Source organism: Mauremys reevesii, linkage group 16, assembly GCF_016161935.1.
Source record: "Mauremys reevesii isolate NIE-2019 linkage group 16, ASM1616193v1, whole genome shotgun sequence".
In the NCBI taxonomy this organism is placed as follows: Eukaryota; Metazoa; Chordata; order Testudines; family Geoemydidae; genus Mauremys; species Mauremys reevesii.
Window position 1 is genome coordinate 22,856,570 of NC_052638.1, and position 27,500 is coordinate 22,884,069.

Here is a 27,500-nt window from a genome sequence, read left to right on the forward strand (position 1 = left end):
TCAATTGGTTGATAAATTGGTCTGCAGGGGTGCACATTGCACTTTTTTTTTAAAGTGGCCCAATTTGATATAAATGGAACTATCTTAACTTGTTTTCATGCTTGCAGCTTACCCCTTTAAAATATCTGCTTTATACAGTGTCAAATATGTTAGAATCATATTAGCACAGGTAAGTAAAATATCTTTTTATAAGGTTTTAAATCATTTCTACTACAGCTTAATGTGCAAAGCTACAGATTTTCCCAATTTGTCCATGAAGTTACGTATCACAGATCTTAAATCATTTAAGGTTTTTAACCTGAGGGGTTCACTCACAGTCATGAACTGGAAAGCAGATTGCAAGAGACATTGACATGCTGATCAATGACACGAAGCCTCCAAACAAATCAGTACAGGACTTTAAGAGATGAAGCCTTACTGTGTTCTGTCTGTCATCAGAATTTATAATGCATCTTAGTGAAAGCCCCTTGAGAATCATTGTTAGAATTTTGCAAGTCATGAGCGTGTTTGTAAAATCTGCTTTTTTTTAAACACAAATAGCCTTGTAATAGCATAGCAAAAATGTAGTCTACGATGTTGGCATAGGAGCGCTAAGAACCCCTTTTAGTGAGATAACGTCTTTTCTAAAGCAACAGCTTATTATCATCTTTGTTTCTAGTTCTCAGCATTCTTACTTTGAATGAGTTACAAGTAAACACTAAAAAGGTATATCTGAATTGAAGACATCAACAAAATAAATAAATAAATGCCAAATAAGCTGTCACCGCCGTTTAGAGACTGTACAATTGGAAATATTATATGATAAATGCTTTAATAGATACAGCTGTCCAGGAGTTTGCTCATGCTCTGTTTGTTTTCAAATAACTGGAGAAGGGTCAATACACCAGAATCATTTATATGAATTCTGAAAGGGGGTGGGGATATGTATAAATGTGACCTGGATCCAAACTGATCCTGATTTTGGATTTAAGGAGGGACAAAATCTGACTGACCAGGCTTTGAAAACCCAAATTATTTATGAAAGGTTAAAATACTCTTCTGCCAGTGTTGTAGACTATGGGCCTGGTTTTACACTGCTTTGCACCAGGTATAGCCATTGATGCTTGCAAAAAATGGGACATCAGCATGAGAATGGTTTGCACCTTCTTTGCATGCACCGTGCACAGATGCATTGTTATTTATTTGTATTGCAGTAGCACCTATAGGGCAAGGCCCCATTGTGCTTGGCACTGCACAAGCACAAACAAGGGGACTGTCCCTGCCACCTTACAATCTAAGTATAAGACTATAGACAACTGCTGAATAAAACAAACCACTGGGGGAGCACAAGGAAACCATGAAATAATACCAATAAACATGAAAAACGGGCCACCTCAAATCAGCTGTCTAGCTACTTTTGATTTCCTTTATAGGTATCATGGCAGAAGAGAGCCTTAAGGAATGATTTAGGGAGAACAATGAGGTGGCTTTGCAGATTTTTTATGGGGAGTTCCTCCCAGGCAAGAGGGGCAGCATGGCAGAACCACAAAGGTGCTTCTTGGAAAACTTTTTAAATGGGCGCTCAAGACTGGCATCATTTATAGAATAATGGCCCGGGTCAATGGCTCAGTACTTTATAAGAGATGATAGGTAGGGCAGAGATAGACTTTCAAGGGCCTTTAAAAGTGAAAACAAATAGTTTGTGTTTGATGCAATGGAGAAGGGGAGCTGGCGAGGTGGCCAAATTGATGAGCTGGAAATAACCTTGCAGCAGCATTTTGGAATAGATATAAATGGGGCAAGAGGCTATTTGTCCTGGCCACAGAGGCGGTTTAAATTACTGCAGAAGGTGTAAGTCAGTGAGAAAGTTGGGTCCTGGATCTTTAGTGTGCTGTTACAAGGCTATTTTATTAAAAAAAATAAAATCAGAGTTTGGGAGTTGTATAATTGTTGTATCCTGGACCTTCAATATAAATAAGCACAATTATTATTTACCCTTCAAGGGAACAAAGGGCATAGTCCCGCAACCCTTTCTCATTTAATTGTTGAAAGATTTAGCCCAACTGCAGTAAAATGACCAAGAAATTCATTTTTTCTCTCAGAAGTTAAGGACATGATTCTGCAAACACTGAATACCAGGTGTAGACAATGGGACTCCTCAGAGAAGTAAGCGCTGTGCTTGGTAACAAGAGTTTGCAAGATGGGTCCCTAACCCTGTGATGACTGTACTGCGTTCTGAGAGCCTGTAGCCTGATGTATAAACTACTTAAGTTAGTATAGATAGAAGAGTGTATTGTTTGAGAATGACCTTTAATTTCATTTGTCAGGCATGCATGGGCATAAACATGCGTAGAATTCTCAGCTTTAAAGTCTGTAGATTATAGCTTTAATATTGTCAACTTTATTTTGCTATAAGAGCTCCCTTTGTTTTTGTTTGTACTTTGTTACTAATGTAATGTCCCTAAATTCGCTACAGACAAATACCTTGGAAGTATTGTATATTGGCTTTTACTTCTGGCTCTTATCTCTTTTAAGTGGGGTTTATTAGATGAGATCATCTCCAAAGGACTTATTTCTGTTATAAAATGGAATTAAAAAAGTAGAAACACAATTAGTAGTTGTTCTCTCTGACTCGGTTTGAGAGATTAGAGTATCAATGTCAAAGAGAATAACTGGGTTTCTACAGTATGTCTGCTATGCAACTTTTGTTTTATCCTGTTTTGTCCTCTCTTGCTGCACTGTCTAGGGGATAGGATCAGAAGAATTTCATTCTGTTCCTTTGCATTGTCTTGAAGAGAGGTTTTCCCTCTCAGAACAATCCAGAGCTGAAAGCACTTTTCAGTTCTCAAAAATAAATGACCACCAAACGCTTGCATTATTGAGCCCTTAAAAAAAAAGTGTTAATCCTGTTAATACTCTCATCCTAAGAATTCTATATACATTGTTACATTAGAACTACTTGGGGGTGGTATTGTAAAGTTTTAGTTTAAAAGACTTGTTTAAACATAGGGTTTTGATATTTTAAATTTCTCACATTTCTTGTTTTTACAGTTCCTGACCTTCAGTACCTATCCCATGTCACTAGGAATTTCTCTCAGCCAAGAGAAAGATTCATTGGTTTGAGAGTTACCTGGTAAGGATCATTCATTATATTATTGCCTAACTTTTTTCTCTGTTAATGAATGTGATTTATGCAAAACAGCTTAGTTGCACCATCTTAATAAACTGCATTAAAATGACCTACCTGAATTAACAATTTACAATCTGGTTTTTGTAGCAAACTTGTGCATCTTCTTATCTCTCCACCAAAACATTTTAATTTATTCTTTCATGGAAAAACTGCCTATAGTAGATTGATTATGAATAGATTTTTTCAAGTAAAAATCTGCTTTGTAAGATCATGAAAGTTCATCTTACACAGCTGGTATGTAAAATTGTATTAGAAATAAATCATTGTTTATTACTTTATCAGCAGATTGTTGATTTTAAAAAATCCATGAAACTCATGATTGGAGTTTGTTGTATTCATTTTATCACTTATTTTGTTTCTTGAACAAGTTCTATTGAAGATCTCTCATGCATATTATTAAGGGCGCTCTTCTGTTCTGTATTACTATGCGAACAACACCTACTTAAATCAATGGGGTTTTTCCATAATAGGTTATAGACCTGATTTTCCTCTCAGCTGTATCAGTGCAGTTCAAAAGTAACTGCTATTAACCCTTTGGGTTCACAATGGGGTAAAAAACAGTGTGAAATCAGAATCAGGCCCCAGGGTCCTAAATTTGGAAAAAAAGTTTTGCTTTGTATCCTATAACTAATTCTACAATTATTAACTGATTCTTAAATCCAAAATTCGGATGGCTTCCGGTTCAAAGTTGAATTCCTATTGTGTTACTTTCACATTACAATCATGGCACATGAATCTCCTATCAATTTTACACGTGTAATCAGCACTAATTCTATGTACTTCAGCGGAGTTACACTGATTTATAACTGGTGAGAGGAGATTCAGGCCCATCAAAGCTTTTGACCTTGCACACTCACATGCAGGTGAGTAATTTTAGGGGTATGAATTGTCCCATTGAAGTTAATGGAACTACTTATGTGAGTAAAGTTAAGCACATACTTAAGTATTTCCAGGATTGGTGTCTGCATCTATAAAAGAAAAAAAAACAAATAATAAAACTACACCAATGTGAGGATCTGAGCCACAGTTTTTAAAATTTGATAAAGAATGCTCTGTCCTGTCCTACATGATTAACTCAGACAAAATTACACTGATTTAAATCTGGAGTAACTCCACTGACTTCAGTGGAGCTACTTTGGATTTACACTGTTGTAAAATAAAGATACAGTCTGGCTTATTGAGTTTAGTGACTTCTATTGATGTCCATAAGATTTTTGCCTAAGTGAAAGAGTGGTGTAGGATTGGATCTTTGGTAACAAAAAAGGTACCAGTCAAATGGCTAAATAGCTCAGCAAAGGCTTGCCTTGTTTTCTAATGGCTTCATCATTTGGAATCGAAATGAAACCATTTCAGAGTTCAGTTATTTGTTGTAATTTTTAACTTACAGAGAACAGAAGGGAAAATTAAATACTATAACACACCTTGTAATTTTGGGGTTCATTGTAACCTATGATACTGCTGAGGAAGTTAAATATATTTACATAAACTCATATTCAGCTCTAATTAGCTAAACCTATCTTTCTCTTGACCATATTCCTTAGAGGTCATCACGTAAACCATTTAAATTGATAGCAATATTATGCACCAAGAAATTAATTTTACATTGTATACAATTTTTATTGTGACTTTATCTTATTTCAAAGTGCTTACTTTCTGATTTTGTGGATATTACTGACTGTGGATTACTTTTATTTTGGTTTTTACACAACAGTTATATTAGAAATTTGCTGTTTTATTCTTACCTTCTTAGTAAAAATCCTTTTATCACACAATGGGTAATTTATATCCATTACCAGCCCTTTCAATCCTTTTCAGTGGTGCTGTCAGTGCCTTTGGCACAGTAATGATTAATGTGATCTAATAATAGTGTGCCATTATATTACCTTAGTAAAACATGTACCAACATCCTATTCAGATCTACCAAATTCATAGCTTCCTATAATATTTTTGTTGAAAGACAGGATTACTATTTTTCAAAGCTGATTTTTTTCCCTTTAACATATTTAATGAAATTCACAATTCTTTGCCATGGTAATCTTTGTGCCTGTGTTTGGGCTTGATGGGTGAATTTTATATCATTCTGCATTATTATGATTTGTTAGGCAAACTGTTTGACATGTAAAGAAAGATACCAGTTACATTGTGTTGCTTTGTTAAAGGGGGCATTTTAAACATTCACCACCTTCTGGATATTTCCCTGGGTTTATAATAGGCGAGATCAGAGTTCGTAAGAATAAGCATTTGGTCTGAAATGTTATTTTTCTTTCTCCTCACTCTTACCCCAAACCACCAACCTAGCTCTCCTCACACTGCCCCACACACTATGGGAAGCAGATTCCAGTGTAACTCCCTGCCATTCTACCCAACAATATCAATTTTGCTACAATGACTTTGTTCTCACCTTCTTTTTTGGCAGATTCCTTGCCTCTTAGCAAAGAGTTACTCTGCAGATTAATCCCTGTGAGCTGGCAGTTGGAATCATGCAATGCTGTTTCTGGTTTTGGATTCAGCCATAATGCATCCATGCATTTTGACTCCAAAATCAGGTATTTCTATTTGCCAGAAGCTGAGAATGGGAGACAGGGGATGGATCACTTGATGATTACCTGCTCTGTTCATTCCCTCTGGGGCACCTGACATTGGCCACTGTCGGAAGACAGAATACTGGGCTAGATGGACCTTTGGTCTGACCCAATATGGCCGTTCTGATGTTCAATTGCATGATCCTAGCCTCCAACTCTCAGATGTACTCTCAGGCCAAGAAACTGTCAAAGCAGAGGGCAAAGTCAAATGGCAAAACATGTTGCTGGGTTGCTGGGTAGAGTGGCTTCAAGTTACACTGGGATCTGCCTCTAAACTCTGGGTAGTTTGCAACTGCATCCCAACTGTTTTTGAGTTAAATATTTTCTCTATGCAGGGTATCAAATCAAAATTATTTTCTGGTGTTACTTTTTCTGAACATGTGATCCCTGTATGCTGGCTACAAGGTTCCTAGTCATAATGCTCTTTCTCAAATAGGAGATAATCTTGGGACGTCTATTTCAGCGTGGTTTAAGAGTTTGGATAACATGCCATCTTTACAAAGCATCTTAAATCTTCATCACTCAGAGATATCATTATTGTAGACAGGGTGACATATACTTAACCAATTTCACAGTTAAATCTCAATGGAACAGTATGTCCACATTTTAGCTCTACTTTGTGACATGGTGTTAAATGCATACGCTTTCACATTGTTTCACCACATCAATATAAATAATGAATGAGAAAAATATTTTAATCTTGTCAATAGCACCAATGTCTAAAAAGACCCAAAATATTTGTGCGGTTCTGTATGGATTCCTTATTTGGTTTAGGCTAAAAAGTACAGCAGTATATTATTTGAAATGTGCAATCAGCTTAAACAACGAAAAATATTTTCAATACAAATATATAAACTGTGTGAATCTTTCCACATATTTTTAGTAAAAAAATTAGACTGTGATTGTTATATGTCACATAATAATATTACTTGCAGTATTTGTAATCATGTTATTCTCTGCTGCATTGGATGCAATTTTGTATCTTGATCATTTAAATAGAAGACATTCTCATCTGCTCTATAAAACTGATTCTTGGTGATATAGCAAGTCAGAAAAAAGAAAAATCATGAAACTTTTGTTTATCTTTCCATTTCAGGGGTTTCAAACAAGATGAAAAAACTGCTTCCCCATTTTAAATAATGAAGTAAATGTTTAATGTACAGTGAAACCTGCCCTAGAGGCCAGCCAAAAATCAGTTGACTAGCAGAAATTGACTTAAAGCTCAAACAAAATTGTACTGGCCAGGCCACTGAATGGTGCTACCTAAAAGTTGTCCTGTTTTCACTGGGTTAGAACAGTCAGGTTACATGTGCAGGTTACATTGTATTGTATTGCTTAATTACTCATGAATCCTGAAGTTGTAGTAGTCATAGCATCAAGTTCTAGGGTATGGCATAGTTTTCTTTTTCCAACAAAGAATTGAATTTTAAATAGCATATTTCTCCACCAGTCCTCCTTGAACTTCCCTCAATAGTCTTGATAGATTTTGCACTAGATAGTCCATGACCTAAAGCATTTTCAAATAGGCATCAATGTTTTCTCTGAAAATATTCTTGTTCCTTCCATTAAACATCCCAGCATTTAGTCCAGCAGGAGGCTCTATGAAAAGTCCATTGGGCAGTCTGTGGGACAAATGCACCAGTCCATTAAGGCAGCTTTGTGCCGATCTTCCTTTGAAAAGAAGCCTCAACAGCTCCAGCCAGTGAAGGCTTATTCTTCTTGAACAGGGGAATCCTAGGATCATGTAGAGCTACAGTAGTGACTCCTGTGCCACTCTCCTCATGGCATAGGGGATTCTGTCTGGTAGACAGAGCGGTGGGTAGCTAGGGCTTTTCTGCACTCTAGCAATCCTATTGGCAGTTAGTGCAGTATACAGCAGCCTTTAGGCTGTTCTAATCTACACCAGGGGACCGGCCCATCACTGCACTGGCTAAGGATCGAGGGCCGCAAAAGTAACCTAAAGCCACCTTTGCCTATTCTCTGTTCTTGCACTGAGTGCAGCGTGGCTGGACTACACAATCTAGCCCTATCTCTTTACTTAGAACTGTTGTCTACATAGAAATAGACATGGACCAAGAGTGAAACCTTGAATTGAGCCCCTTTATATTTCAGTGGAGAATAAGGTTTTGGATTCAAATCCTGGATACAAGCTTGATCCGCATCTTAGTTCCAGGTACAATCCATGCTGAGAATTTTTTTTTTCCCGTTTCACATTCTGATGTAACTGAAATCTTTGTGAAATATTCGCATAATGAATCTGGAGCCAAATTCATAGTCCTGATTTACCTCAGATCCCAGTTCCAAAGCCTAAAGCATAAACCAGATCCTGCTTTAAGTCTAAATACTGATTCCTTAACAGGCAAATTTTGATAGGATAAACAAAAAGAGGTGATCTCAAAACATGAAATGTACTGGGGCCTAATCCTTGAAAGAAAAAACAAAAAAGACTTTTTGTCTTTCTAAGGCTACATTTATCTCATTTGATCAATGTTTATCTCACAGGACCAGTGAGGTCAATACCTATACTGGTAGCTTTAGCTCTTGGGTTTTACTCGCAGCACTGCCATTAACTCACTGTGTGACTTTAAGCATGAAACATACATTTTCCCCCATCTATAAGACGAGGATAATACCACTTATCAGCCACATAAGGGTCTTGCAATTTAATTGATGTTTGTGAAGTGTTTGAGATCTGTAGATGAAACTGTGAAAGTGGTTTGCTTTAGAAGTGTAAAATTAATCATTTTTATTTTTTCTCAACCTTTTCAAGCCTCAAAGTAAGGCTTGATTTGACTTTTGAGCCATTGTTCCAACTGGGTCTTGGGTTAGCCAGTTTGGTTCATCTGTTCCTAATAATTTGCATAAAAGTATTGTCGGTATTGCTCTTCTGATAATCTGAACCTTTTTTTGTAGATCATGAATTACCATTGGAACCCCTCTCTCTAAAGAAGTGTACAATTTCTGCATGGGATGGAATTGGGCAGAAAATGCTGCTTTATTGCTCTATACACAAATTCTCCCTGTTAGAGTGGAACATTTTCATGAGTTTACTGTTCACCGAAATTTAATGGTTCTTTTTTTGTTTTATCAAGTATGCCAATATCTTGCTGGTAAATTAGGCATGACTGTTCTACTGTAACAATGGCTGTTCATTAATCATTTATAATTACCACTGTTACCTCATCTAGTCGTGGTAAGATCATCTACCAGTGACCAACCCACATATTTCCTGTATATAAGAAATTCCTGTGTATTTCATATACCTATCTACTATCTGACAATGCAAATATTCTGTTCAAGTGGGCATACAAGTATAGTATACTTTTTCCAGTATCAATGCATAAGAAGGTAAAAAGGAGGATAGGTGACGGTATGCAGCCTTTGGGTGCTCTGAAGAAGCAGAGTGGAGAAAGTGATCTTTTCTTTCCCCCAGGGCTTTCATAGAGAGGAGCAGAAGCACATACAGCATTGCAGGCTACATCTTCACTCTGTCCTTGTTCCCCATCTTATCTTGGAAACATTCAGCCATACCCATCTTCAATCACATCAAAACCACCTCTTCACTTTTAGCTACCTAATGCACCCTCACATCTTCCTGCACCTTAGCTACTTCACACGTGAAGTTGGGGTTAACTGCCTAGCACTCACTCTCTTTTGATAGATCATGGAAACCGCAAACATGCTCTTATCTGCATTCAGTAGGCTCAAGGTAAGGTACCTTAGAAATAACATGCATTCTGATTTTTTCCCTTTTTAGCTTTCTTAGCCACTTATTGTACACTGCTGGTGATCTCATATTTCCACCACTCAAATTAATTTCAACCACTCTTTTAGATAAGCAGATAATCTGAACAAGCTTATTACTGTATGATAGAACAAACAAAGGGAAATGTTGCACACCTGCAAAATACAGCCTTACCTAAGAATAGCAGAGGGAAGCTAAGCTAGTCAACAATTCCTTCTTGACATTTGTTAAAAAATACTATACTCTAGAGATTTTTAAATTACCTCCTTGAAGATAGCATGTGATGCCTACCGCTGGGGTAGTTTATGCCCTCCTCATCCTCCCCTTTATCTCTCCCTCCTGTTGCTAAAGGAGATCCATTTTGGCCTTGGCCTTGTATTCTAAGTAGTGGTCTGATCTAACTCTTTTTGAAGACAATGCATCTTTCTGTTGACTCCTGTGGGGGTTGGAGCCTGCCCTACAACTCAAGTTCTCCTAGCAGCTACTACAACTGCTGTTCCTTTAAAAATATTTTAGAATAAAAACATTCCTCCAGTTTTTAACCCAGATTGCTAATACTGTATTGTTTCCACAATACACTTTATATTTCTTCCCATATATAGGTTTTGTTTTTTGGTTTTTTTTCGGGTTCTTTTTGGTTAAAAATAAAAATAAAGAATTTGGAGAAACAGCATTCTCCCCATTCTGCCTAAGTTTACTGTTTTTCTGATATGAAATTCTGCTCAGAGATTGCCGCACAATCCTGACTTAAAACTAGAGCTGATAAGAAAAACAAATTCAAAACTGCAAATGTGAAATCTGTCCACCTATAGACTACTTGCTGGGGATTTGGTGGTGGTTTTCTCTGGGGATAGCCAACAATCCGCAGGGGTAGGGCTGAATCAATAATCATCACCCTTTTCTTTCCTCTCCCAAACTCTTGTATATGACATTTAAAAAAAAAACCTGAATGTACTTGTGCAAAAATAGAGCACATATAATTCCTCTCTTAACAGTTATCTCAAACCCTGGTCTCAATTGACAGTATCCTCTCTGCAAAACACTGCAGGAGTCCCCCACGTTTTCCCTAGTGCATAACTGAAAAGTGCATAGCTGACCAAGTATGCCAAAGCTGTGGAAAGGCAGAAAATGGCATGGCTTGAATATATCCCAACAAAACTAAACACACATTACAGCCCTGCTTTATATTTTAGAGTGCAAGATTTTACTTTTTCAGTAACTACTGTATTTTGATAATAGGCATCAAGTGGTTGCTATGTGATACACAACAGTGTTTTTCATGAACTTTTGGCTGCTGAATAAGCCCAGCAAATATGGGTTGTTACCCTTTTAGTTTTCTGGGTCAATTCGTTTTGCACAAAGGAAGGAATGATAATTTGAGTTGTAGGCAGAGAATCTTTTCTACACATTGGGAAAAATGAAAGCTGTTTTTATGTGATTTTTTTTAAAATTGTAATTCCTTATATAGTTACAGATAATTATCTTATTACTAAAAGCAACTAAGAAGCTTGTCGCAGAGTCCTGCCCTCAAAATATTTTTGAATTGTAGCTGTGAACTCTGGGGAAAAGTGGCACTTCTTAAATGTAATTAAATAAATAAAAATATTTTTGGGGCATAGTTGCCACCAAAGGAGGATGATCAGTGCCTTCCCTTACATCAGTCAGGCTGGTGCAGGGGCCAATTACAGGGCCAGATATTTGTGTCCTCTGATCTGCTACCTTTTCACTCTACCTGAATGTTCAGCCCCTCTCCCTTCCTCTGAGTTGAAGAGATGGCAAATATTATCTCTGTTATTTTGGTGGCTTACCTTTGGAGTGCAGCAGCTTATATGAATTCACACAGCAAGTCAAGGAGTTTCTCTTTAGCAATATAGGCTAATACAGTGAGGCTTTGGAAAGTGGGCAGATGAGCAAGAGAAGCCATCAGTGTAACATGTGTACAATTGTATGGTGTTGACTCTGGGAGCTTCCAGGTGTGTATGCTGTGATTTCTGTCCTCTCTTGTGCCTTTGAATGTGATTGGCCATCAGGAGTTCAGCAGTGAGAGAGTTTGATGCCTTAAAAACACAAACAAGTCCTGTTTTCTTTTTCTGGTTTTTCACTACTTAAGAGAGGTTTCCCACACCCTCGTCTACCACCACTAAAGAAACAGCTCAATAGCAGTCTCTGGAAAGGCTCCATTTGATGCTCTCTTTCTTCCAATCTCAGCTGAATCTCACTGAATTGTTTATTGCAATGGCCAATTGATGTAAATTGGTATAGTCCATTAAACTCAATGGACCTACACAATTTTACAACAGCTGAAGATCTGGCCTCAAATTCCTTATTTTCTGTTTAGAAGATTTTTTTTCTCAAACTTTTCCTCTTTTCCCACTTATGCAACAGTCCCTCTCAGGAGGAACAGTTTGAGTCTCTCAGTGCATTTCCTCCCAAAGCAGACAAGTGAACTAAATTAATGATGGATCTGGGGTTGTAATGTAACAACAGTCTAGGATGGAGATTCTCTATTTCTCCCCCTCTTCTTTCAGTCAGAGCAGCTTCTCCTCTTCAATCAGTCTCAAAGGTACCTAACAGTTCCTTTTGGTTAGACTCATAGTTACTACAGTTTGGAGATTTGACCTTGGTCCTTTTTCTTTCTGATAGCAAACTCTATCTAAGTAAAAACTTGAAATCATGATGATACCGGCTGCTTCTTCAGAGAGAGGGAAAGTGTTTCTCCTGGCGGTTAATTTATCTGTTTTTCTCTTCTTGAGGAGCTTTCTAAAGAGCTCAATATTTGTGGTTGGAGTAGTCTTTACTCTCAAAGTTATATCAGACACAAAGCCTCCAGTCTGCAGTAAAGATTAGGGGTATTTTTTCTAGTTCAGTGGCCACCTCTTTGCCTGAAAAAGGGGACAAAAGGTTTGTATCTATGGAGGACTTGAGATGTTTTTTTTAATATTCACTTGGTTATATGAATTAATGACTGTGGGTCTGACTCTTGACCCTTAATGTAGTAACTGACCTTTGCTTTCCCAGTTTGGAGAATGATGTTGATATACCTTGCAAGAACATTTATATTGGCTCTTTCTTTTATTTTTGCTTCGTCTCATTGCTAAAATGGTGTTATGTAGAAGCTGTTTTTCTTGCTGATAACCAAGGCATATCTCTGTGATTTAGTTGCCCCCATGCCACTTTAGATGGGCATTTTTGGGCATTATACAGTGCATATAGTAGAAGAAACATTGTCCTCCATATGTCTCAGTTTTACTGGTTCTCAGAGATTTACAGTATATAAATGGTGTTCTGGCCCTTTAAGAATAAAAGGTTCCAGAAGACCCCATTCCAGGTGTTGGAATGAATAAAGGCCCAGAAAATGGTCTGGTAGCAGAAGGGAAGAAGTGGTCCTGGATAATTAGGAGTTGTATGTGAGAGAAAACCCCCCCCCCCCATGCATCATTCCTTTTAAGGGCCTGCGAAGAGGAGCCCTGGACCGTAGGGTGGGGCAGGGCTCCCCTCTCTTTCAGCTAATTGGGATGAGTTCTCTGGAGAAGGGCTGTATGGAGACTGCATGCTCTTTCAGACCAGGAGAGACTCTGAAGGAGAAGAAAGCCAGAGCTGGAGGGCTAAGTTCTAGCCGGAAAGGACTGGGACCGGTGGCTTTGCGGGGGAGCAGACTGACAGAGGAAGAGCTCTGGGTGTGGCAGAAGAATCAGAACTGTTGAATTATGATTATGGACTTTATACTGGAGACTCATGGAGGAGTGTTTGGACTATTTTGTGATTAAGGACTCTGAGGACTGCGTGAACTTTATTTGATATTAAACCAGCCCTGGTAAGGATGCTGTGAGCCACACAGAGACTGTGGCCAGCAAGAGAGGAGGGTGCCTGAAAAAGGACCCCTGGCCATTAGAGTTACTAACCACCCTGCTACACATTGGAAGAGAAGTAAATTAGGGCATAGGGGAATTAAAATGATGGCTCATGATAGGCTGCAGCCTGCCTGCCTGATTTACTCATCATTCTGCATGGGTATAACTGAGTCACAGTGAAATAATTATCAGGTAATAAATTCCTTTTTTGTTAATTAATTTATTTTTAATTATGCATTTACTCTGTTCTGTCATGCTAATTTTAAAAAGACTTTAAGATCATTAAAAAATCCTTGTGTTAAGAAAAATATCCCCAAAATATTTTATTCAAACATTTTACTAAATTATGTGCATATTGGGTAACGATGTTTACTTTTACATTGTGTCCTTTTATCCATAACTTGCTGTCTTTCATACAATGGTGTTATGGGCATGCTGCTGTGGTGTCTTTAGATGGCTTCTTTTATATAGTCTTAGGGATCAGAAGTGCAGTGCAATGGTGCTTAGCACTGTTCACATAGCATGACATGGACCCTGCCCTGAGGAGCTTTCCATTCTAAGGTCCTGATCCTCCAGTCAGGCAGCCCCTGGAATTCCATGGGGCTTGGCTGCACAGGTCTGCCAGCCGGATTCAGTGTGCTGGATTGGGGCTTCATTTAAGACAAGATGCAGCAAGTCAGTGTGACAAGCAACAGGTGTCAGAGGGGAGGGAGCACGGGTAAGGGTAGCTGCAATAAATTCTTGTAGTTAGGCTAACAATTGGCCAGACAAAGCCAATTGACAAAGCTCATCGAATTACCATTTTGGATCATACCAGTGGGCCATCTAGTACAGCATCCAGTCACTGAAAGTGGCCAGGAGAAGCAGATTCAGACGAAGGTTCAAAAAAACCTGCAGTTAGCAATTATGGGATAATCTGTGCCCAAGGAAAATTTCCTTCCAATCCCCAGTAGTTAGAGGCTGGTTACACACCCAGTGTGCATAGCTAGATGGCTCCAAATTGAGTAAAAGAGCTGGGGAGGATTTCATGTTCTTTTGCTTTGAAATACATAAAAATCAGCTTTATTTAACGAATAGAAGATTCAAGGATTTGATGCCTGGATGAAGACTTATAATTGATGGAATAGTACTTCGGCTTAATCACTTCTCATCAGAAACTTGTTTGACCTATAGACCACCTTCCTTCTTCTAAGCTTAGATGTCTCTGTTATAAAACTTCTCAAGATTCTACAATGGCAACATTTAATGTGTGTTTTTTTTAATGCAGGTGCATCTTGTAGGGCAAGAGAGAAACCTTTCTCCTTGTACACAGTACATATATGATTTATCAAACATATTGTATTACTCTGTCTTTACAGTAAAACATACTATGGATTGGAATGATTATCTGCGCAGGATTAGAAATTCTGATATTCCATTTTATGTTCGAGAAGAGGATTACTATACAGATAATGTACAGATAATGTACTTTTAGTGAAGTATTTCAGTTTTAAGGACAGCAAAAACAACCAACCTTAGATGTAAAAGGAAAAGAATCTGGTAATGAACAATAGCATTCAATTGACCTCTTGTATAGTAACCCAAAGATAGCATCAGTAATATACCATTTTATATTTATTGAACAATATTTTTTTTCAGTCATCTGGAATGATCATTTGATTAAAAAAATTATCCACTGTAAATGCTGAATACCTGGAAGTTCACGAATTTTATCACGTTTGATTGGCAGCATTAAATGCCAACATCTCATTTAAATAAGGAACATCTGTACATTATTATTTTGGGATTTTTCATCTGTTGATTTAGAAATCTGAGGCTTTTATGAGCCTTTGCATGCAGATTTGTGTGTTACCTACATACATGATTTGTCAATAACAAAGAAATAGTCATAAAAATACTGTCTGGTGGTTTTGTGATTAAGGCAACAAATACATTGTATATGCAAAGGGCTGTAATGTGCATTGCATTTGATTTTAGGTGTGGCAGTTGCAGCTTGATTTCATAACAGTGGGAATAACATGACAGTTCAAAAGCACAGTGAGAAGATTATGATTTTTATACATAGCAATGTAAATTCTTAAAATAACAATGTAATTTTTTTACATTCCTTACTGTATCTCAGGATAATCCAATTTAGAACAATTTATTCTGAAGCGGTATGGTAAAAATAGAAGTTATATCATTATTGAGAATGGGATAATACATTATTTTTTATGAGTGAGTTACGAAGATGTACAACTCGGTTGGGACTTAGGATAAACATAATATTCCTTAATTAATCCATTATCCTATGGTACATAGGTGCCATTTTTATACTTTAAAAATGAAATATATTTTAAAAAAGGTAATTGCTGCTTTTTTATACTAAAAAGCTTTTTTCTCTAAAATCATAAAAATGTATAATCAAATTCACCAAATAGTATTAATGAATTAAGCATGTAAATTGAACGCAGAGTTTTAAAATAGAGGGTCATCATCTTCTGGCAGTCAGATATGAACATATTCTTTAGCCCAAATATATCAGTACTTATGGATGCAATTCATCCAGATGTGGAGGCTAGCAAAAGGCCCTAAGTGGTTGAGCAGCAATGTAGGACCGCCTGTGGAGCCCCTACATGTCTCAGAAAAAGTTGCCATTCAGGCATCCCAAAGTGCAACACTGGGGGCAGGTCAGGCATGAAGTCTTTTGCACCAGCTTATGCAGGTCTGGAACAGATGTTTTCTGTGGCACATTGGATGGACTGATAGATACCACTATGTGTTATTTAGCCAGGGAGCCCCGCAACAGCCTCTGTGCCACATTTAAGTGGAACAGAGGGCTTGGTGCTGGACCCCCACATCTAGAGTGGGGAGGCAGGGCTGCAGATTCACTTTTACATTAAATCATTTGCTCCAGGACTCTGTGCCATTTGTTCCACTTTGGCTCTGGATATGGGTAAATAATGCATTCAAAAATGCCCTGCACTCTATCTGCATACAACCAGAGCTCTCAGGCTGTATGCACAGAGGAGTTGGTGTCACCCTTGTAATAGTAATAATAATATTTTGTATTTATGGTGGAGGATCTGCAAGATCTTTCATTTGTTAATGAATTAAGCCACACAGCACTCCTCTTAGCTAGGTAGGTATTATTACTCCCATTTTTTAGAGAAGGTTATGTGGGACATCTGGGCAGAGCTAGGAACAGAACCCGATCTCTTGCTTCCTGCTCCTCTGACCTATCCATAAGACAAGTCTCTCCACAAAATAGCCGTTTGATTCGGTAAGTGGGGAACCCATTTTTCAAATGTAAGCGCCTTAACATGATAGTCAAATCCCACATTTAGATGCTGAAAAAACTATTTAGAGCCTTTTGAAGTATATAGGAGTCTCCCAGGATCAGGCCCATAAATGTGATATATTTTATATGCCAACAGGCAGTTGAATATTTGAGGCCTCTGTTTGAAAATTGGGCTCTGAATATATTATGATGATATGATTTTATATTTAGGGTCTCTCTCATTAAAGTTTGTAAATTTGATAGCCACTCACAGGATCTAGTGTTTGCTATAATACATTAAAATAAGAATACACCTAAGACAATACAAAGCCAAATGTTATTAGTAAAAAGAGAATCAAATTAGAGACCTTTATTTTGTATTAAAGGCATTAAATGCAATACAAATCTGCAAAATACAAAGAAATTTACTTTTCTGCTGCCTCAGCATCAAGAGACTAGCATTCCTTTTCTCCATGTATCTGTGTCACCGGGTTATTTCTTCTTCTGTTTAGTCATATAACAGAATGTGTTGAGGCATATTATCCTCAACTTGTGTAGCAGTCTACAAATACTGATTGCTGTTTGAGCTTGTTATGGAAAAGTATTGCCCTGTGGATTGAGAAAATGACCAACAGTGGACTATAATCTTTGAAGCTGAGAGTAAAATTGCCAACTAGAGGTCATTTTTCAAACCAAGGGGCAATAGTTTGCTACTATAAACTGAATATTGCAGTCAGTATATGTTTTATTAAACCATTTAAGAAACTTGGGAGCCGTTTCATTTAAACTTCCTGCTTGATGTGGCTCAGAGAACAGGCCCAGGGCAGCTCGCAAAAGAGGCCTACTGTAGTCTGTATAATAAATATAGTGTATCCTCAGTAATGTATAATAATAATTATGAAAGCTCTGGGCATTAATGGCTAAGAGCTATATGCTGCTATCATTCTACATCTGCAGCACCCATTCAAGTAAATGGGAATTTTCTAAAGAAATCAATGTCAGGCACTGTTTCATAATGCTATGATAACCCAAGGCCAAACTATCTGTAAAAAGCCCTGGATCATTATTTCAATTGTAGGCTAAATACTTACAGTGAAAATACCTTCCTCACTCCCTCATCTCCTTTTGTTGTTCTCAATCTCTGTTGAAGTACACACAACGTTGTGCATTGTATGGCCCTCATATAGGGAGTGTTGGCCACTTTCTTAGTAGATAAGAGAGTCTCCCTTCTGAAAATCCTATTTATCTGACAATTCCATACATAGAGAGCCAGACTGATGCCTTCATCCTCCCTCTTTCAGTCCATCTTGCATACCTGTAGTGAAGCCAGACATATTGCAGCATGAGAGCCCTGGTGCAGCCGACAGCTGATTCTCTATCTCTCTACTGTAAAAGGTTTGGCATTGCTGCCCATCAGCATAATATCTAAGTGCCATCCACCTTCAACAGATTGGCAGTAGTAAATTCCCTCATGGACTTTCTGAAGTCTCTGGCTCTTCTCATTGTGGGTTCTAAAAAGTGCCATGAGGAGTGTTAGCCTTCCCAAAAGGGGTGGGGCGGAGAGGAAGGACGACGATGGTGCCATGGCTCTATTCTTCCCGGAGCACCAGTCAACAAATCTGAGATCAGTGAAGTCTTGTAGTCTCACCCAGGGTGGCATAACTGTTACTCCCCAAGACCCTGTGGTGAAATTATAGCTGGATTAGATAGAATTCCTCCTTGGACACTTCCATAGCCCCCTCATCTGCCTTTGGCTTCTACCCACGATCCAACCCATATAATTTCCGTTTTATTAGGTCTCCAGGCACAGCTCATAGACTGGATAAGCTTCATTGGCTGAAGCAGGACATATGTCCAAACAGATACTCTTACATTTTTGGCCTAATTTTTAAATGCATTACACAAAATATGTGTACAATTACCTGCATAGTTTGTGAGGTGAATCATCACAATTGTGCATGCAAATTGTGCATGGAAATGACAATATAAGTATCTTCTGTTACTTTATTTACACATGCAATTGCAGCTATAGGATGTGCAAATTAGATGCAAATTTGGTTTTTGTACTTTGTGCTTTTAAAATCAAATCCTATATGTGTATGTGTACGTCTCTGTGTATATACATATGTGTGTGTGTGTAGATATATAAAAAAATAGATGCAGAGTCATAATTTTCTCACAAACATAATTTTTAAGGTCTATTTAAAATAAAGGTGATGGATTAGAATAATAAAAATCAGAGCAGCAAAAGACCTATTATGCATCTATTTCACCTTGTTGATGGAATTGTTCCCTAGAAGGTATTTGCTTGTGCTTTTTCCACACTAGGTTTAAATGTCCCAAGGTTGAGGTTCCAACTACTTAACTTCCATAGTCTACAGAAAACATTTTCAGGAACTTTCTCTTGAAATCCTTTAAGTCCCCGATTTATCTTACTACTCTTAGTGATAACCCATTGAACCACCCTGAACAATTCCTTTCTTCTTATACATGGTTATTATAAAATCCTTTGTCATTGATCAGGATTTTTGTCTCTCTTAAACTAGTTGACATTGTAATTTTTCTAAAGCTCTGTTAAACATCAAAGGAGTGGGCAAAATGAACGTGAGACCAAGAATTTATGGTGGTATATTTTTATATATAATGTATTCTTATTTTATTTATTTCTATGTCAGTGTCACTCTGGAGCCCCAGCCCTGTTGTGCAAGGTACTGTACAAATGTAACTAATCTCATTTTTGCCAATGTTTAAATATACATATATAGTATGGATATATAGGATCACTAGTTCTATAACATGTTTTTTTTTATAAATAGTACATTTTGAACAATAGCTATTAATATTAAGGGATGACAGAGCAAAAACTCATATTGCCAGATAGCCTTAAATAGAATGTGTGTTTAATAAACAGAGACACATGAAATACTGGGATATAGTGGGATAATACTCAGTGCGCAGCAATGTGGCAACAGGGTAAAGAGACTGAGGATGAAAATTATCAAATTCTGCTCCCAGTCATTGGCCTTACTTGTACATGCATGTCTCAGGCCAGCTGTGCACTTCTCTACACATTCTGCTCCTCTTTTCCTCTCTCTCCTCCAACCTTCCCATGCAGGAAGAGAGAGAGAGAGAGATTGGGCCGGGTCTGTCTGCAACACACTTGGTAATTCCTGGAGGCTTTTGGTTTTGCTTGTATTACAGCTATGCCTAGCACTCCAACCAAGCTTTGAGCTAACTGCTGTGTATGTAGTGAGAGACAGTACTTGCCCCGAAGAACTTACTGTCTAAATAGACAAGACAGACAAAAGGTTAGAGGGGAAAGAGACACAGACAGATGAAGGTCAATCAGCATGTGTCCAAGTTCACAGAGCCAGGTCAATGGCAGAGCAGGAGTAGAACTCAACTCTCATTAGTCACAGTTCCACGGCCCTATCCTCTGGACCTCTTTTCTCCCTTCATTTCCTCCTATTCTAGTTTAACTGAGGCCAGGGCCGGTGCAACCATTAGGAAAACTAGGTGGCCGCCTAGGGCGCCAAGATTTGAGGGCGCCAAAAAGCAGTGCCCAAAATGTCTGGGATGCTCACCCGGCGCTGCGGCTTTGATCAGCTCTGGCAGGGAAGACCCCCACAGAAATACAACAGTTTTTTGCTCTTTTCCTCAGCGAGTTTCTACATATTTCACCTGAGCTACAACAGGTTTTGAGGCAGCTCTAGTATGTAGTTGTAACATTGATTTAAAATTAGAATGTTTTAAGAGACACCTAATGAATGTGAATGATATATATTTATTCTGTAAGTGAAGAAATATCCAGTCAAGTAACAATTGGTCCAAGTTGTTCCACCTACTCCATTATTTATTCCATAAAGATGGCACATCACGCTTTCTTTGCCGGTGCCTTCTATATTTTGCAATATCCTTCCACCCTCTCTTTCAGGTACAGCAGGTCGGAAAATATTTTTATTTTCCACAGAAAATGTTGACTTCTCACTGAAAAACCAAAAACTGGAAAGCCAAAGACTGTTGAAAACCAAATAATTTTTGGTCTTTGTTTTTTCAATTAAGAAATTGAAAATTTTATAAGAAAGCAGACACTATCCACAAAAATTCATTTAGTTGAAAGCTCTATTTTCCACTGAGTTTTTTTTTTGACCATCCATACTTTCACGTGCCATTATGAAGGGATAGGGATAACTTCAGGAACCTCCATAGCCAAGCCTACTCTGAAAGCCTATGGACTTCCCTTGGTTATTCAGATTAAATCTGGCTTTGATAGTTTATTTTGGTATATACTGAAGGTATCACCTAGTGGGGAAAAATTGAGTTTAGGAAAACTTCAGTATAAAAGGTGGTTCTGGATGATTCTAAAGGTTGGTAATGGAATGTGACCCATTTCATAGTTAACCTAGTTCAGGTGTGACCAAAGGGTATTTCTATATGGCAGCTGTTTGACCAATGTGAAATAAAAAATGTGTTCCCTAAATCCAGTGCCTAGTGAAGAGGCATCCACATCACTTAAAACACCACCTTTGATACCAGATAACATACATGGTCATAATCTCAACTGAGAGGCCAAGGACTCTCTGGGCTTCAGTACTGAATAAGCCTCTTACCTTAGGTGAGAGATCACTGTCAAGAGAGCATGGAGAAGTGTCCTGTTCTCCGGCCAATACTGCCTCTGTTCTGTGAGTTAACGGAGCGCTGTTAATCTGGCCCTTTTGAAAAGCACTACATTCCTTCAACTAATTTGAAATAAATGTTTTTAAAAATCAATTTTTTTCAGAAAGAATTCCTTCTCATATCTCTCTTCAGCCCCTCCTTTCCTGGTCTACTGCAGCATTCACCCAGTGCACCTTTCATCACTGCTAGCTGTGCCATCAGTCTCTAAACATAGGTTGGGTATTTGACTTTGTGCCTCTCTTGGTGTTTGGCACCAGTTTGAATGACATCATTACAAGAAATACCAGTTCTAAAAGCACGATTTCTATCACCTCTTGGGCAATGCTGATTGGTGAGTGTGCTGACCTTAGTGGTGGAAGTACCAGTTTTGAGTGGTATTTATTGTAGTCAATCAAGATGGTGGACCAGTGTACCTGCTATATTTGCAAGTAAGTTGGTATCCTGCTACCAATCCACCCTTCTCTCTTATAATCTACTCTTGATGCACATGGTCTCTCTTTTGTATATGCATACCCTTGTGTTAGAATGGTATTGTGTCTGGTGACAGATCAATCACACAGTGCCAGGCTATGATGGATTATGAGCATCATGATTATATTGTAGGCAGTTGATCCTAAGGACATAGGTCAGCACCATAATGCACAAAGCCACTTCACCTACAGGAAAAGAAAAATTAAAGAAAAGCATTTGAACATATTTACTCACCTAAAGAAATTCTCCTAATAGGGTGTAGGTGAGGATACATATGCCTATATTGCTCTCATAGCTAAAGAGATCATAGTTATATGTGGGTTGTGACTATTATATTCAACATACTGGAAATGCCTTTTAGGTGACCAATGTCAACTTCTCAGAACAAAGTTTTCCTTAACCCTCTTGGATGTGTTCTGGTTTTTGCTTGAATGGTTTGCCCAGTGCAATTCATGATGCTGCATTCCAAGGCTTGGGAGGCAGTGTGTCACTGACTTTAAGCAGAGGTTTCTCAAATACAATCTCACATCAGTGGGGCCAGGATTTCAGCCTTAGTGGTGGCTTCCTTTGAATCCTTCGTTGTGTCTCCCATAGGTTAAATCCTGCCTTCAGATGCATGCTCAGGGATGCTATTGATATTCAATGGAAACTACAAGCATGCATCAAAGGCCAGATGGAAAATATGTATATAATGTTAATGTACCTATGTATTGTAAGTGGCAGCTAGGAATAGTAATAGAATAATGTGTTAATTTATACAGTGTATTTATTATACAGTCAAGTCAAAGAAGTGGATGTTTCTGCTTGTCAGGGTTTTTTTGTTTTGTTTTGGGTGTTTCTGCCTTTGTTGACTGATACAAATATTTTGGAATCTAAACATATCTCCATTGTAGTGTCTTTGTTCTGGATTTCTTTCATCTTAACTTATCAACATAGTATATGAGCCATTTTACCCTACAGGACGATCATCATCCTAGTGTGTATTTGCTCATTAATGTCAGTTAAGATCTAAAGAAATGTGAAAGTGGGAATATAATTTTGTTTTGTTTGTACTAATTTTTTTTTACTAATAATTGAAATAGAAAATCTAAAGGACTGTAAATTTGAAATATAGTAAAAAAAACTGTATTCACACATTTTTCTTTTAACAAGTACTGTACTTCTAGTCCTGGCTTTGTTTAAATATTACTATACACAGTTAACCCTAACCAAAACTTTAATCAAGTCTCTTTTTACAAAGAAAAAATTGCTTTTATTTTTATATCAATAAATGAAATGTTCTGGAAAATATAAAAATGAAATAACCTCTAAGGCTGTTTCATTTATTCAGTGGAATTTTTTTTCCAGCATCCATTATACAAGTTAAAATTTATGTACTTAAAAAATGAGTCAGCAATGTCTCTTGTTTTTATACATTCAGTATTGGTAATAAAGGATTTTGAAAAAACCCCCACAGAAATACAAAAGAGGAAAAAAAATAAAAAGTGGTTTTGCAAATAGAGCTGGTTGAAAATTTTCCATAAAAACTGGTTTTGGACAGAAAAATAGGTTTATTTTTTGACTAAATGACTTTTCCCAGTAAGTTTCTATGGAAGTTTTCAATGGGAAATTTTGAGTTTTTGTCAAAAGCGAAGAACTTGTTGGTTTGAAAATTTCCAGTGGACCAGTTTTCCATTGGAAAATGCAGATTTAATGAGGCTGAAATATTTATTGGGAACATACCAATTTTTTTGAAAATTTTAATGGGCAATTATCTAAATGTTTCAACAAGATTTCATGTGAATTATATTTATATGTGTTTAAGTGTTTTAAGTTTTAGATTATGAGAAATTATAATCAAAATGATAAAATCAAAACAAAACTTTAACCTTATCAAAGTGAAACATTTCAACTGTATTGAAAAAAATATTTTGAAATGTTTGAATTGGCAAAAAGTTCTGTAATGTCAACTTTTTGACCCAATTTGTAATTAAGCCAAATTTTGAAATCTTAGGATTTCCCACCAGATGTGTTTTGACCAGCTCTACCCTCAAAGCATAATAAGATTGTAACAGTCTTTTCCTTTTTTTTTTCTTTAGTGGATTTACAAGGTATTGTTCTTCCATTTTATTCTCTTCTGAATCATAATAGAATCATAGAATATCAGGGTTGGAAGGGACGTCTGGAAGTCATCTAGTCCAACCCCCTGCTTAATGCAGGACCAATTTCCAACTAAATCATCCCAGCCAGGGCTTTGTCAAGCCTGACCTTAAAAACCTCTAAGGAAGGAGATTCCACCACCTCCTTAGATAACCCATTCCAGTTCTTCACCACCCTCCTATTGAAAGTTTTTCCTAATATCCAATCTAAACCTCCCCCACTGCAACTTGAGACCATTACTCCTTGTTCTGTCATCTGATACCACAGTCTAGCTCCATCCTCTTTGGAACCCCCTTTCAGGTAGTTGAAAGCAGCTATCAAATCCCCCCTCATTCTTCTCTTCTGCAGACTAAATAATCCCAGTTCCCTCAGCCTCTCCTCATAAATCATGTGCTCCAGCCCCCTAATCATTTTTGTTTCCCTCTGCTGGACTCTTTCCAATTTTTCCACATCCTTCTTGTAGCGTGGGGCCCAAAACTGGACACAGTACTCCAGATGAGGCCTCACCAATGTCAAATAGAGGGGAATGATCACATCCCTTGATCTGCTGGCAATGCCCCTACTTATACAGCCCAAAATGCCGTTAGCCTTCTCTACAACAAGGGCACACTGTCAGCTCATATCCAGCTTCTCATCCACTGTAACCCTTAGGTCCTTTTCTGCAGAACTGCTGCCTAGCCACTTGGTCCCTAGTCTGTAGCAGTGCATGGGATTCTTCTCTCCTAAGTGCAGGATTCTGCACTTGTCCTTGTTGAACCTCATCAGGTTTCTTTTAGCACAATCCTCTAATTAGTCTAGGTCCCTCTGTATCCCATCCCTACCCTCCAGCATATCTACCACTCCTCCCAGTTTAGTGTCATCTGCAAACTTGCTGAGAGTGCAGTCCACGCCATCCTCCAGATCATTAATGAAGATATTGAACAAAACCGGCCCCAGGACCGACCCTTGGGGCACTCCGCTTGATACCGGCTACCAACTAGACATGGAGCCATTGATCACTACCCATTGAGCCCGATGATCTAGCCAGCTTTCTATCCACCTTATAGTCCATTCATCCAGCCCATACTTCTTTAACATGCTGGCAAGAATACTGTGGGAGACCATATCAAAAGCTTTGCTAAAGTCAACGAATAACACATCCACTGCTTTCCCCTCATCCACAGACCAAGTTATTTCCTCATAGAAGGCAATTAGGTTAGTCAGGCATGACTTGCCCTTGGTGAATCCATGCTGACTGTTCCTGATCACTTTCCTGTCCTCTAAGTGCTTCAGAATTGATTCCTTGGGGACCTGCCCCATGATTTTTCCAGAGACTGAGGTGAGGCTGACTGGCCTGTAGTTCCCCGGATCCTTCTTCCCTTTTTTAAAGATGGGTACTACATTAGCCTTTTTCCAGTCATCCGAGACCTCCCCCGATTGCCATGATTTTTCAAAGATAATGGCCAATGGCTCTGCAGTCACATCAGCCAACTCCTTTAGCACCCTCAGATGCAGCGCATCTGGCCCCATAGATTTGCGCTCATCCAGCTTTTCTGAATAGTCCCGAACCACTTCTTTCTCCACAGAGGGCTGGTCATTTCCTCCCCAAGCTGTGCTGCCCAGTGCAGCAGTCTTGGAGCTGACCTTGTTTGTGAAGACAGAGACAAAAAAAGCATTGAGTACATTAGCTTTTTCCACATCCTCTGTCACTAGGTTGCCTCCCTCATTCTGTAAGGGGCCCACACTTTCCTGGACTTTCTTCTTGTTGCTAACATACCTGAAGAAACCCTTCTTGTTACTCTTAACATCTCTTGCTAGCTGCAACTCCAAGTGTGATTTGGCCTTCCTGATTTCACTTTTGCATGCCTGAGCAATATTTTTATACTCCTCCCTGGTCATTTGTCCAATCTTCCACTTCTTGAAAGCTTCTTTTTTGCGTTTAAGATCAGCAAGGATTTCACTGTAAAGCCAAGCTGGTCGCCTGCCATATTTACTGTTCTTTCTACACATTGGAATGGTTTGTTCCTGCAACCTCAATAAGGATTCTATAAAATACAGCCAGCTCTCCTGGACTCCTTTCCCCCTCATGTTATTCTCCCAGGGGATCCTGCCCATCAGTTCCCTAAGGGAGTCAAAGTCTGCTTTTCTGAAGTCCAGGGTCTGTATACTGCTGCTCTCCTTTCTTCTTTGTGTCAGGATCCTGAACTTGACCATCTCATGGTCACTGCCTCCCGGGTTCCCATCCACTTTTGCTTCCTTTACTAATTCTTCCCTGTTTGTGAGCAGCAGGTGAAGAAGAGCACTGTCTCTAGTTTTGAAAATTTCAGCAATCTTTTTTCCTTACTCTAAAATCGGCACAGTTTGGCTTCTGTTTACTGAGGAGTTTTACACTGCTTTAACACTGACGTGTGCTCTCGTGTCCCGGTTTAGTCTGCTTTCAGTTACTTCACAAGCCAGTATAAAAGGATGCAGCTTTCCTGTACCATATCAAGTTGTTCTTGCAAAATGCACTGCTCAATTTATGAAAGCTAGTATTTATGGCAGCTTTGCCAGTGGGCAGTCCCTTCATTTGTGGATAACACACCGTAGCATTGCACCAGACAATGCTTAGGCAGGATATATTTTATCAATTTTGTTTTAGAATTTTAAAATGTAGTGATTTGAATACTTGTGAAACTTGATGGATTTGACAGACTTGTAGACTGAAGCCCTGTATTTATCCAGAGAACAGACATAAGCAATGAAAACTCTCCCAAACTAGCCCAGGCTATGATTTCTAGGGAGTAATGACAAGTTTTGGCCTTCTGGTAAGACTCCCATAATAGGTGTCAGTTAAGGTGGTGATGGGGTTTGTTTTTTGGTGTTGTGGCTGCTTTACACTGGGGACTGCTCTGAGACCAGCAAACTCATCAAACATAAGCCACTAAACAAATTTCCTATGAAATAGACTCTGTCTTTCAGGCAATAGCACTCCCATTCTTCTCTCTGAGAAAAGCTATTTTAAAAAATGACTCTTGACAAAAGCTTAATTTATTGCTAAAATCAGCTCAATTGAAATATTTCTTTTGAATAATTTTCAGTGCATTGCAAAACTTCACACATAACATACCTTCCCACTGTGTAGGAAAGTCTCTTTGTTCAAGGGGAATTGGCATACAACATGGCTACCAAGTGGAGAAAGGAAAATGTAGTGACTAAGGCATGTGGGAAGACATTAAAATGGCCAGAGTGGGCTCGGTGTTCTAGCTTGTTCTCTTAGAGCTAGATCCTCAGCTAGTATAAACCATCACAGGTCTATTGATTTGAATGGAGCTATGACAATTTATACCAGCTTAGAATCTGATCCCCTGAATGGCGTTCACTTGCAGGTAGAGAGCCCATAAAAGGCCCTCTGCTTTTGCACCACTGCACCCATCAGAGTAGCCCTGTGCTTATGTGTCTCCAAGAACCGGAAACTGTCAATTGCAGAGTAGAGATAGAGGAGGGTGGGGAAAGATAACACCTTTGATGTGGCCAAGAGGAGATAATTGGTAACATTTATAAGAACAGCTTCAGCTGAGTGAAGCAATTGGCTCCCAGGCTGAAGTGGATCCAACACAGGATGGGAAGAGAGAAGCGGATGCAGTGG

The 27,500-nt window shown here is 38.4% G+C and overlaps 1 protein-coding gene across 8 annotated transcripts in view; it reads left to right on the forward strand.

The window, feature by feature from the left end:
• The window catches only part of ZNF536 (zinc finger protein 536), a 521,459-nt gene that overhangs the window by 168,230 nt on the left and 325,729 nt on the right, over positions 1 to 27,500 (forward strand). For 7 of the 8 annotated variants that reach the window (XM_039503707.1, XM_039503708.1, XM_039503709.1 and 4 more), the window contains one exon: positions 3,031 to 3,112. The gene's annotated coding sequence lies outside the window, so the exon portion shown is untranslated. Of the gene's footprint in view, positions 1 to 2,091; positions 2,146 to 3,030; positions 3,113 to 27,500 lie in introns of those variants that run through there. The other variant, XM_039503715.1, reaches the window with a different exon arrangement.